Source organism: Schistocerca serialis, chromosome 7, assembly GCF_023864345.2.
Source record: "Schistocerca serialis cubense isolate TAMUIC-IGC-003099 chromosome 7, iqSchSeri2.2, whole genome shotgun sequence".
NCBI lineage: Eukaryota > Metazoa > Arthropoda > Insecta > Orthoptera > Acrididae > Schistocerca > Schistocerca serialis.
Window position 1 is genome coordinate 458,367,840 of NC_064644.1, and position 14,260 is coordinate 458,382,099.

General features: G+C 42.5%; 1 protein-coding gene across 4 annotated transcripts in view; it reads left to right on the top strand.

Annotated features, from left to right (window-relative positions):
• LOC126412339 (ankyrin repeat and death domain-containing protein 1A-like) overlaps nucleotides 1-14,260 on the top strand; it is a 692,368-nt gene that overhangs the window by 316,218 nt on the left and 361,890 nt on the right. The window lies entirely within an intron of this gene.

The following is a 14,260-nucleotide window of genomic DNA, read 5'->3' on the forward strand; positions in this document are numbered from 1 at the left end:
AGTGACAATTATATGTTACATACTGCTTAAAGGAACAGTCAATATCTGTTTAAATAAAATAATATTTCAGATTGCTACAATGTACTTTTTTGCTACTTTTAATAACCAATGTACTTTATTTGCTCAAAGAAATGTCGGAACCCTAATTATACCAGACACTTGAAAATGACTTCACAGCGCGAAACTGCACGGAGAAAAGAAGACAAGACACAAGGGTGTTCTAATCCAAATAACGACAAGGAGTGCAGCAGAGTATCATTCAGAAACGAGTGCAAATATAGATAATGATGCTTACGGGGAGTTAAACTACAGTATTCCTTCTTTCTTCCGTTACGGAATTGCTTTTCAATGATTATTCCGCAAGCAGCAACCTATGTTGTTCATACGGGCTTTAGTGTCTGCCTCAGCAACTCAGCAATACCGCACAAGTCGTTTACGTCGCTCTCGACAGCGGAACTCTGACGACCTTTCACGATTTACTTCTCTTCAGGACTTACACGCGCATGTGCACAACTTGCCTGATGGAATTTTAAAGCGCCCGTAAAGTGAGGAATTATAAGTTTTCTAGTTGGGCCGTAACCCTCGCGAAACTCGGCGGCGCTACATAATTCAATCCGGTGTTTGCCGTGTAACAAATTAAATGAGTGTTAACAGCGACAGCGGCTGGGAACAATGCAGCCACGGCGCAGCAGCTATTCAGGCGTCCCTGCCTCTTGGCTGCCAAAGTCCACAGCCCTGTTGCTGCACTCCGCTGCACCGCTGCCGGTGTACAAACAAGTCTGGAACGCGGCCGACAATGAGAGCGGCCGAAACAATGGCCCCTCGGCGCTGGCGGGCCTCTTGTGGAAGCTCGCCCGAGGCCTCGCCGCCTTTTACTGCGCTCAGGTGGGCAGAATCAAACTCTGGCGCTCTCGCTTTCATCCTGAGGGCGCAAAAAGGGAAGTTAATAACAGCCCGGCGAGGGTGTGCTGATAAACTGCCAAAATTATTCCTCCTCTGCTGTGCATTTAACCGGGAGTAATGAAAGCACAAGGGCTACTACATTCGACAGCGAATATAAGATAAATACGAAGGACAATAAAACAACGCATCACAAAGAAATGATCCAAACAGATGTGATGCACGTGTTGTAACTTCCCCCTTCCTTCCTTTTTCCAGCTATTGTCCACATTAAACAATGGCCAGTCCAAGTAATTAATAAGCGAAGTCTTTATGGAAATTTCGAGAGGAGCGAAGATTAGAATAAACATTCAAGTTTACTTAGCTTTTCATGCTGAGATGGCTCCAGTCCTTCTTGTCTAGGGGTCTGCTTCTTGAAGCCGAAAATCTTACATCAGGTCCTCACGGTTGGTTTGAACTGAATAAATTTAACGATTGTTGTTGCAGAATTTTTTTTACGTAAATACATTTTCTCACATTTTGGTATACTATACAGTCTTTTGACTTTTCACATTAACAAAGCCGAAATTTGTTCTCATCTTTTTTTACAAAAATACGTCCGATCACATCAGAGGCAAGCTTACGACTCTCTCACTCTGCGGAAAAAACAATATTCCAAAGAGTTTACAATTTTTTTTTAACAAATGAACTCCTACTATCTTTCGTTACATTATTAATTTCGATTATTATTTCATAAATGAATCCAGAAATAAACATAGTAAGCAGTACAGGATTCCGCAATAAATGATAGAAATTTTAAGTGTGCAAATGTTTCGTAATTTAAAATATTTCTAAGAAAAATAATTGTAACTGTTCATTCATAACTAGTACTTATCGATTATAACATCGAAACTAAAATATTTTATAAAGTAACTCCTTTTCATACATTTTAGCTTGAAATATAGCATACTGTATATAAAATTATATGGAAGTTTTCAGATGAGCAACTGAGATAATATTGACCCGTCCAAAATTCGAAAAATAATAACGGTTTGACAATTACCGTTGATGAAAAGTAATGCTAGAGGAGGATGTCCCGTTACAACGTACAGACAACAAACGATTACAGTTTCGGAAAACTTGTATAATTTATTCAAGAGGAAGTGCCCCACAAATTGAACAAGTCAATACCGAGATGGCCCACCTCTGGCCCTTATGCAAGCAGTACTCAGCTTGGCATTTATTGACAGGGTATTTGGATGTCCTCTGTTACGCCAGAGCCAACAAGGTAGCCCCTGAGGGTCGGCAACGCATATTACACCACAGAGCACGGGGTGGTTTATGCCCGAGGCGTACCAAAAGCACCATGGTAAACACTGGCAATTTACATACAAGATAATGGAAACAGACATTCCGAGCACTACTTCCTGCAGGGGAGCTCGAGCCACAGCCTGCAGGAAGTATCACTACGCCAAAACCTGATTGGCTGGAGACAGCTATTTAGGGGCTAGAGCCAGCCCTGAACTTCAGTTCACTCTGGATGCCGATCTCGTAGACTTCGACCGCTGAAGATAACGTCTTCGTCTATGAATTGGACTTTTACTAGTGTGTGTGTGTGTGTGTTACCACGAACGTTTGCGGAAACTGAGAAGTGAACTTTTGTTTGCCTCAAATAGGAGACTTTTACTGCCACCGTTATCGTTACCTTTCTTTTGTTGTTATGCCATCCACCTTGTAAACTTACATAAATAAAAGTTGTATTCGTGAAAAATTGCAAATTGTCAGTCACAACTTCCTCCTGAGGGACATCGCGCCACATTCTATCCAATTGGCGGGTTTGATCGTCAAAATCCCGAGCTAGTTGGAGGGCCCTGACCATAATGCTCCAGACGTTCTCATTTGGGTATCCGAGACCTTCCTGACCAAGGTAGGGTTGGGCAAGCACGAAGAAAGTGCTAGAAACTCCTGCTGTGTAAGTGCGGACATTATGTTGCTGAAATGTATCTTCCTATAAAGGAGGGAAAAAAAAGAACTGGGCGTAGACTATTATTGACGTAACGCTGTGCTCTTTAGAGTGCCACGGATGACAACCCAAGGCCTTGTACTATATTAAAAAAAAATGCCACTGCAGAACATCACTCCTAGCTGTTGTGCCGTATAGCTAGCGAAAGTCAGGCTGGTATTCCACTGGTTTCCTGTGCGTCCCCAGTGACGTCTTTGGCTTGGACTCTCATTCACTGGAGTAGAATTGTCTTCAGTGAGACTCCCGCTTCGAACTGAGCCCGGATCACTAGCAAAGACGTGTCTGGAGACGCCTCGGAGAGGTGTGGGATACTGTCCCGAGAGTTGCCTGCCATACGGCTCGACAACCACTAGTGATAGTCTGGGGTGCCATTTCTTTTCATAGCCGGGCCCCTTTGGTTGTCACCCCCAAGAGCCTTGCAGTAAAACGGTCTGTCGACGGCATTCTACGCCCAGTTTTGTTGCCTTTCATAGCCAGCCATCCTGGGCCTACATTTCATCAAGATAATGCCCGTCTCCACGCGGCGCTAGTTTCTAATTCTTGTCTTCGTGCCTTCTAAACTGTATCTTGGCCAGAAAGGGTGCAGGATCTCCCCCCAGTTGAGAACGTTTACAGCATTATGGGCAGGGCCTTCCTGCCAGCTCGGGAGTTTGACGATCTAACTCGCCAACTGGACACGATTTGGCGTGATATCCCTCAAGAGGTATTAAACCTAAATCTCTTACCCAGGTACAAGAAACTTCCAGCCCAAAATCTTTATTCATCCTTCGTTAATTTTAAAACATAAAACAGCCTATAGAGATACACTATTCAGTGTCCTAGAAGAATTTAGAGCTGAATATAAAACAACGGCAATCGCTAACCTTTGATTAATTAAACTGCCTCAGTTAAATTTTTAGGTGAAGTATCGGAAACTTCCAAAATTAAAACAGTCGTGAATTAGGGGTATAGACCGTCACAATTATTACTCAAATGCGTCTTGGAGAAAGTAGTACGAGAATGGAGAAAAATAACAAAAGAAGAGGGAACAAATACCGTGAAACTTGGAAGAAAATCAAAGAAGCTTGAAACTGACTGTTTAGGTCTTGTTGTTGATTTAACAATCGTAGGAGAGAACCTAATAGATACGACAAATCATATAAACAATCTTCAAGGGGTAAAAGAAAAAACTGGATTAAAGATTTTCTTCGAAAATATTGTGTACATGATCAACGTTAAGGGTGTGCGAAAAAAATGGAATCAAAATATGGAAAGAGGCGGAGTGAGTGGATGTCGGAAGGGAAGTGGTGAAATAAAGCGATCGAATGAAGTAAACTGTGAGTACATTCCCGGAACTCGAAATGCAGATGGACTCACCCGCGGAAGGAGTAAAGAATGACTATCGGGAGAGGTAGTCGTGATATAAAGGAAGGCAGAGGGAGAGAAGGCGGATAGCGCCAAGTTCTGTTGGTCGCCGGTTGCGTGGGCTGACGGCAGGGACGGGTTCAAACTTTTCACGTTTAATCTTCCGAACTGTAACTGGAATAAGGTGAATTGTTGTTCTTTATAACCCGTGTGTCTGTGTTTTTGTCTTGAGCAATGCAAGTGGTATTATTACGAAAACGCTCTTTAACAAAATGAGTCGGCCAAATTTAACCTGTGTTTTAGTCTTTGTCAAGGTGATAAAATAAGCCGTTCTGTGAAAATCTGTTGTGCAGTACAGCGAAGTGATACAACGCGTGACGTCACAATACGTGGCTTGTAATTCCAACACACAAAGCTAACAGTATAAGAAATACTCTGTAAAATTACTAATCAGATTCTCAAGGCATAAATCACCGAATGCTTCTACAAAAATTCCCTGTAAATTTACGTACGCCATCTGACTAGACAAATTCCGAACGCTGAATACTGCAAACGCGAAAGTAACACTAGACTGTGAAATAAAACAGCCTGCATGTGAAATGAAATTTGAACTGAACTTTGCCTAAACCGACCTGATATTGAATTTTGAAAAGCAAAGCTAACTGAATGATGCAACTGTAATCTGTAACGCAAAACTGCTGCTAACAAATTTCACATGGCTTACCTGTGGCAACGGAAACTTGGTACTGCTAGGAATGAAGACCATAAAATACACAGCACAGCAGGAAGAGGGGTAAATATATATATAGAGAGAGCCATGTGCAACGCAACGCAAGGACATGCAGTTATTCTAAGCAGCTCATGCTTCACCCACTTTGTTCCTCATAGTGCAATGTGGGGAATTTTAATTTGCTAAATGAGGGTGAAAGTAATTCAACTTAACAAAACAGTATTGCGAAAACTGAAACTCATTGTTTCTTACTATCAATATTACAAAAATTTATCTTTTATAGAAAAATCTACTGTGTCAAGTAAATAATTTCTGAAAATGGTAAAGGAGTGAGAAAATCTATAATCTCTGTGTACAAGTCATGTGAACTGATAACTTACTTCGTCTGAACAACGGACTACCTAACCACAACCAAAAAAGAGAAATTCCATTAAAACCGTCAGTTGTTCAAAGACGTCATAATTGCGCGCAGACAAGCATTGCATCAACAACTGTTCGTGGACATCTTCACTTCCGAAATTACCCTTTAGCAAATCATATTCCACAGTTCATCATCCTCTGTAATTTTTTCTTTGTGCTCTGCAAACTATTTTAAGACCGCTCAGTACAGGAGCCAGCACCCCTCTCTCACTCACTATCTGCTCTTACGCTCACGTTCAGAAAAACAGAACACCTTCAACGGCTAGAGACAGGACATTCATATTCACAGTACATGTACATTAGTATGTTCTGCAGATGTGTTCAGCATTTCAGTCACTTCGGTTCAGGATGCGTTCTGTTGCCTAGTAGGCATAGGGTCCGCAGGATGTCATTCACGTTGGTGACAATGGTCACAGTGCCCTGGACACGCACCAGCTGTGACTTGTAGTTGTACCCAATACCACCGCATACCATAAGGCACTTAGTTGGCGCTGTATGTCTTGTGCCAATGCAATCACTGTGGTGCCGCTCCCCCTGTCAGAGTGAACCAAAATGCGGACATCATTTTCAAACAAAAAGAGCCTGGATTCGTCCGAAAACGCTAACTGATGCCATTCCTCCACACACCATTGCCTTCTAGCATTTTTCTGTACGTTCGTCGAAGGTAGGTGGAGAAGTGGACCCGCACGTAACCCAAATCATAATAAACGGCGGCGGCCTGTCACCCCTGATCATGTACGATGCGTTACATTGTTCCACCTTTGTCCCAGAGCCGAGGATGACGCAGATCTGTCCTGCAAAGCCATTCGGGTCAGATGTCGATCGTCTCGGGGGGTGGTCTGGGTGGTACAACCTGGCCCATCTTGTCGTGTTCCACGACCTTCCGTGAACACAGCCGCTGCACTGCCGCAACACTTCACCCTACACGAGCAGCTATTTCCGGGATGGATGCATCACATTCTCTCATACCATTAGTGCGCCCTTTTTCATACTCTCTAATTTGACGGTACGGTTCGCTAGTACGTCTGCAACTCATCCTGGTCTTCTGCTCAAGTCGTACTGATCCAGTGCCTTGAATTTATAGCGACGAGAGCCGCAGGCACAGTTCACCGGGAGGTGGTGTAGCGCCTTGATATCGATGGTTGCCTTGTACCCGCTGGCCGACATGGTTCAAATGCTAATCACTTCTGCAGAACACACCATCGTGCATGTCCAGTGACTATCAACGTCGTTCAAGGTGTTATGTTTCTTCTGAACATGAGTCTCGTATAATAGCTACTACAACGACAATGCTACTGACAACCAAATATCACAGTGCCTGTACTCGGAACCTCTATGGCGTAACATATCAATTATTGAAAACATATGTCAAATATGACACATCGAATTAAAATCGTGTTTAAATCACTTTTCTTGAACACCAGAAATAAGCTAGACACCTTAGAACTCGGCCCTGTTGGAAAACTAGATCACCATAGAGAGACGCAGCTCTGCTCTGCTCCCGAAGGGGCGGCCAGCACCGAACACGTGACCACTTTCTCACGCCATATATTGGTTAAGTGTGGTGGCCTGTCAGTATTCATTACCGGAATGAACTGCTTGTGTCGTGAAAAGCAGACTGGTTTGCCACGTAGACCTCAGTGAGGTTACAATGTCTGAGTGTTGAAAAGACTCACTGGACAAGAAATTGAAATACAATACTGTTTAAAAATCGTAACTATTCCCAGACTGGCAGGCCGTCCTGTACCAGAGTTTCAGAATTCAAATACGTGGGGGAAATAATCCAGCCAAACGCTCTGGGTAAAGCAGCTAACATGAAGAGAGCCTGAAAATGCGAAGGGCATTCCACTTAACAAAGAACGTGTGCAATAAAAAATCCATATACCCAAACACATTATAAAAATATGTGTAGGGGCCTACGTATGCATGTATGTGCGTGTGTATGTTCCACGTCTCCTCCTAAACCACTTGACCGACTTCAAGCAAACTCGCTACAGAATTCCCTTACCGTCAGGCAACAATCGCTCTGGGTGGAATAACCACCTACCTATCCTAGTTCAAGAGATACGACGTCATAAAAAGTGAGAAGCGTGAAAAACTACAACGCTATGCGTGACGTTTAAAAGTGTTACTTCCGTGCTACTAAATGCATTCACAATAAATTTCACAGGCAGTGTTCAAACATGCTGCTAGATGCAAAAAGTATATCATGGTACAGCATACAGTTCGGGAGACATGACATCATAGACACTGAGACACTTGAAAAACTGCTGCATTTCTCATGACGTTTAAATTTACGACTTTTTTGCTACTAACTCTATTCGCAACTATTTCGCCGACAGTATCAACATATGCCGCCTAATCTACCTCCATAAATTTATCGTTGTACGGCATATATTACAACAAATGGTTCAGAGCACTGTGGAACTTAACATCTGAGCTCATCAGTCCCATCAGTCCCTAACTAACCTAAGGACATCACAAACACATCCACGCCCGAGCCAGGATTCGAAACTGCGACCGTAGCAGTCGCGCGGTTCCGGACTGAAGCGCCTAGAACCGCTGGGCCACCGCGACCGGCTATATTACAACAGATATGACGTCATGAACACTGGCATACGTGAAAACATGACGTTGTGATATATTAATACGTTTATTATCTACTATTAAGACATTCCTACAGTCAAATCAAATTAAGTAAATTGCTAACACCTGACAGCGCTTTTGAAAAATTTTAACTCGAAGCGCAAACAGCTATAGCTGAAAACAATAATCGACTACAGAGCTATGACGAGGTGTTGCCACAATGACGTGTACAAAATCGCGTTGTAGACACAGTTTCATCAAGTGTGTGCAAACTGTCTGGAATAATCTCTCTTGATTTGTGTACTATACTTATTCATTGATACAAGGGTTGGAACTTAAATAGTGGCAACTATTTATTCACAGCCGATACAAAAGAGTTACATGTTTGCACATGTTATTGTCCTTCAAAGAAGTCACCAGCGTTGTGTAGAATCCGTTGCCATCGATGTGGAAGGCGTAGTATACCTTTAGCAGTGCCTGTTCTGTTGATGGTGCGAATGGAGCGGTCTACTGCCTATCGAATCTGTGGAGCAGTTCCGAAGCGAATGCCGCGAAGTGGTTCCTTCATCTTCGGAATCAAATCAAAGTCACAAGGATATAAGTCCGGGGAGTATGGTGGGTGGTACAGTACTTCCCAGTCCCATCAACCGATCGGAGCAGCCACAGCTTGCGCCGTATGCGCCCGCGCATTGTCGTGCAAAATGATGGGTGGGTTGCGCAGAAAGTGTCGCCGCTTCTTTCGCAATTATTGTCGCAGTTGACTTAAGTCCTTGTGACTTTGATTGATTCCGAAGATGAAGGAATCACTTCATGCCTGCTGGCATCGCGACTCTAGATGGTCGCATGCTTCGTCTCATCCTGCCACCAGACTTCACAAGGTGGCGACAATATCCATACGCCCTTTCCTGTTACCGAGACATGATAGCATCTGCTCGTCACGAACGTCTCCCTGTTGCCTTGGCATCGCTAGACTTTGGTCAGGCCTTCGAACATGTTGACCACTCCTATCTGCGGACAGTGCTTCAGCATATGGGTTTCTCCAGCGATATTGGCATGATAGTTTTGCTCCTTTTGAGCGGCACAGCCTCCAAAATCGTGTACAACGGCCGCCTCAGAGCGCCGCTGGTCGTAGCACGGTCTTTCCGGTAAGGCTGCCTCCTTTCCACGATTTTGTATGCTTTCGATTTGGAACCCCTGCTCCAGGACTGTCCCAAAGTTTGGAATATATGGCGTTGCATGGGTACCGTTTCTGTTGCATAGCCTCTGCAGACGACCTAGTCCTTTATCTGCACAGTAAGGATGAAGTTAGGTCAGCCCCAACATTGGTAGCTACTAATGGCGAAGCGTAGGGCAGCTCCCTCAGCGTGGCCAGATCCAAGTTCTTGCGCATTGGTGAGGGTCTCCCGGAGAGAAGCGTCGCACCCCTTAGCGTCACCGCCATCGTTCGATGTCTCGGCGGTGAATTCACAGCCAATCTCCGTCACTCAGCGGTTATTAACGGTAAGCGTTTGCTACAGACCGTCAGAGCAAGCCTTACAGATCACTGGCTACGAACCCTCGACACTATCCAACGCGCGCAATAAGTGGACATCTATCATGTCTCCCATGTACCACACATGGCTCAGGTGCTACCGGTCCCAACTCTCTTGGAATGTTGTTCAAAGTACAATATAACTACCCTGCTCTCCCACGGCACCTCCCAACCCAAACTCTGGCATCGTTGCCCACAGAGCCCCACTGGACTCCTATTCCACGACTTTGCGCCGTTCTCTCTGTCTGCCCCAGTTTTGGTATCAACCATTCCACCGCCCTTTTATCATATCCGACTATTTTTCCTGGACTTCAATTATGTCTACGGTATTTAACACTTACAAGTTTGTATCAGATGAAAACGGTTTACAAAGGGTTACAACAGCACAGCTCGCCCAACCCCATCGAAATTAAGCATCCACAATTTGTGCGGCGGCACATATAGAAGGCTTTTTCGAATCCGACGTCCAATCAGCGTGATATATAATAGCGAATGGCAGACATCGCATTCATCTAGCTGACTCGGCCCTCTGCACCCACTGTGGAGTGTGTGACACAGGCGAACACAGGTTTACACTGCCTGGACGCTCGTGCGGCGTATTTTGGCGTTTCTTACACGCCAAACACCCACTCAGATCGACATCCACACACTTTTATTTCCGAAGGGGACTTTTTTTCCCGCCACCTAAACTCACTCTGTGTACTAGATCTGTGGCAACACGATCCGTTATCTTTTTGATTCTGGCCGAAAGTCAGTGCTAGGATATTTTCATTATGTCAACGAACGATACAGTGTCATAACACGCTACCCACGCTATCATCAAATCTTTTAAAACCTTTAATGATCCACCTCGTAGCTGGAACGTCCAAGACGTGAGAAGCTCAAACCTGATCTGTACCTATATGGGTTTAAGGGGAGACGGTGGCAGTCTTGCACTGATATTTTTGTAAATCCATATCTTCACCGTTTTTTGTTCAATCTCATTGAAATTTTGCACACTTATGTATAGAGATCTAATATGATTTTTTTAAAAAGTTCATAATTTTTAAGAATAATCTAATGCAGTGAGATAATTTTGAAAATTTTATTGCATTACACTGTTTCATAATTTCGAGGCAAATTTGGCAATTTTTTTAATGGTAAAATAACCCACACTAATAGGTGTACAATTAAGTGGAGGTACTTTTTGGTTAATTAATGCTATTATTTTCTGTGATATTTTTTTACAAGCAAACTTTTCAATATATTATCAACCACAAATCTGTGTATAATATCTCGATTAAAATTTTGTTCCCCTTAAATATTGCTTCAAAGTAAATGAATAGGTGTGCCAAATTTCATTGCAATCCTTCGAGTAGTTTCTGATATATGTGTTCCTGAAAGCAGAAAACCTTAAGTTGCAGAAAAATCATTTTAAAGTTTGGATGAAATGTAAAAAAAAAAAAAGTATCATACCTTAGCTAAAACTGCCCATATCCATAATCCATTTCTTCCTCATCATCCTCTACAGCTCTTTTAGCTTCTCTGCTCCTTTGCCTAGCAATATTTTGTATGCTCTGAAGTCTCCACCTTCGCGATTCTTTGCTTATCGATGATCAGCAGTATCTGCTAAGTGAAGACTCCAGGTGTAAAGCCCAACTTGCTGAGGAAGTGAAGTCTTGCCACATTCCCATCATTAAACACTGCTGCAGCTTTCAAAGCAGAAATCTTCACCACCAAATTGAAAACAAACACAGTCTTTGGACATATTTTCCAAATAAGAGCATTGAAACTTTCATTTGGTTTCTGTGTTTTCCCATGCAGGCATTTTTCTAGCAGTTCTGGTGAAGCCAGTGCTCTAAAAGTTGGTTTAATGGCCATTGAAACCTCATAAGGAAGGTTATTTTTATGGGTATAAGCTTCCCCACTTTCCTTACTTTTCAAAAATTTGCACTATTCATTAGAACAGAGGCCAAGTTGAGGCGTAGTGTCTGTCAACAAGTAATGAAACCAAATGGCCCATACTGCTTTCCTCAAACTGTCCAAGCTTGTGAGGTTACTTCTCATTGCAGCACCATAATAGACTTGTAGGCTGTCAATTATCGTCTTCATAAGTCTGTTTCTACCTCCCAGTGGTTTCCCACCCTCTAGTAGCTTGACTTTATTGTCTGCAACAAGTCTTCGGAGTCGTCCACCCATCCTCTTCTGAATATGGCCTAAGCACTTCAGTTTCTCAATAGTGCAATCTTTTCCATAGGGCTGACTTTCAACTACATTCTTGAAAGCACTAGAGTCTCCATCTCCTAAATACTGTACGTGTCTTACTCCATTCTTTTGGAAAGATCTATGGAAAATGAATTTCATACCTGCAGCTTCCATCCCACCACTGGTGCCTGCATAATTTCTGCTACAAACAGCTTTATGGGCTTCTTGCCATTCTGTTTCTTTACCCGCATCAATATATTTCTTGTGCAAGGAACATGCAGAACAATATTTAGACATCACCTCTAAGTCTAATACTTTTCCAGTGTCGACACCAATGATTGTTGAAATTCCATGCAGTGAAGTATGCTCACTCTTCATCCAGGAACTGTCACAGGAAACTGCTATATCGTTGCTATTAGTAGCTTCACAATTTTCTTGAATTGCCCCCATTTTCATGCTCTTATCACTTACTTCTGCAACTGCATTGAGGAGAGCAGTATTCATAGCAGAAAATTTTAGGGGAGGACCAGGCATGTTCATAATACCACATAAAAGGTTTCCACCATCTCTTCCAATCCCTATACATCTTATTCCATAAGAAAATCTCATATTGGCTTCATAGATTCTGTTACTGACCTTTTATGTCTTGAATGGTCTATCAGCATCACAGTTTTGACACAAAATGTGCAATGTGCAAACCAAACCTTCTCTCTTTCCATCATCAACCAAATCCACATTTCCTCCACAAACAGAGCACTTGCAGGTTTATAAGTGCTTCTTCCACCATTTCCATATCCAAAATTCTGATACCTGTATTTCTGTAATGATTTGTTTCTTCTGACACAATCCCTGTCCCAAGTTTTGTTTTAGATGCACTTGGAGACAAGCTAATGTTTAATTACTTTTAAAAACAGTCTTGATCACGATGTATTTAACAAGGTGACCGGTTTCGACCACTACTATGGTCATCTTCAGACCATTGAGTAGGAACCTCTTTCTGTTGGAGAATTACTACTCAATCGTGATCAAGACTGTTTTTAATAGTAATTATTTATAAGACATTGATCACTGCTGTTCCCATAATGCATTCAAAAGTAAGCTAATGTTTGCATCTGCAGGCCCGACCCTGACCTCAGTGTCAGTTATTCTCTTTATGTTGGAAATATGGGACTTACTATATTTTTTAAATACTTTACCAGGCCTGGGCACTGTAAAAATGGATCCACAGATTCAACCTTGCACAAAGAATGGCACAATAAATCAAGCGTCACTCGAATTCCACTGAACAGCACAAAACTTGTTTACAACACTCCACAGCCTTCTGTAACACACTGATTGAACCAGAAAATGGTTCCACAGCCTTCTTTACAACACTGCTGTTATGTATACAAAAATCACTATGTATACAAAAATCACAGCCTTCTAAAGCTGTATTTTCTAGGTTCACAGGCCAAATTCTGCAATAAAATTTTTCCTCCATTTGGTACATTGAAAAGCGGGCTTGGCGCATTACATTTCTTAGGGTTTTAATTTTTTTATGCCATTTGTAGTTGGAATTTCAAGGAAAAAATTTGGGATAATAATCTCAATTACATTTACTATTAAATGAGCAAACAAAAATAACTTCTAAATTTTTCATTATTTCTGCCACCGTCAGTCACCCCTTAATTTTATGGCTCCCCAGCGATTTCCTCCCGTTTACACTTTCTCGCCCCCTCATAGCTCTAGGTAAGTCGTACTGGGAGTATAATTAGATATGGGTCACGACATGAAGTGACGGTTTGTTTTCTTTTACGGTCGCAAAAGCGGCGGTGGCAATTTCTCTTCCCTTATTTGAATCCCTTTTCTACTCACCAGGGAAAAGATACAAAATTGTGGTACCATGCACGGTTATTCCAAGATGCAACGAATACATATTCCCAAAAAAAGGAATAATAATGGAAACAATGAAAAATAAAAAATAAAACAAGCAGGAGATTCCGTTACGATTCCTGGCTTTGGTAAACTTCCCCTCGACACTTCAGTCTATATACGTAAAACCATTTCTTTATGAGACCAGAAAAATTTCCGAAATTGTGTCATTTCATTCGAATGTTCATATGCAAATTCGTTTCATAGCGTTCCTCTCGCAGGGGTTTAGCGCCGTCAACAGGGATAAGAGTGTCCAACCAAGGCGCTATGGAAGTACTTTAATTATAAACGATTTATTGCGAATAATGTCATATGTGTGGTGATCAAAAAGTCAGTTTAAATTTGGAAAGTTAGTAAACCACGGAATAATGTAGAGAGGTAGAAATTGACACACATGCTTGGACTGACATGGAGTTTTATTAGAACCAAATTAAAATAAAAATGAAGTTCACAAAATGACCGACAGATGACGCTGGGCAGCAAAACGTCAGTAACTGCTACCGTGACGGGTGAGAGGTACGCCGAAATGTTACAGAATCGCATCATCCCCAGCCTGGCTGATAAACACCTGCTGGAATGTACGATGTTTATGCAGGATGGCGCTCCACCCCACATTGCTAGACGCGTGAAAGATCTCTTGCGCGCGTCGTTT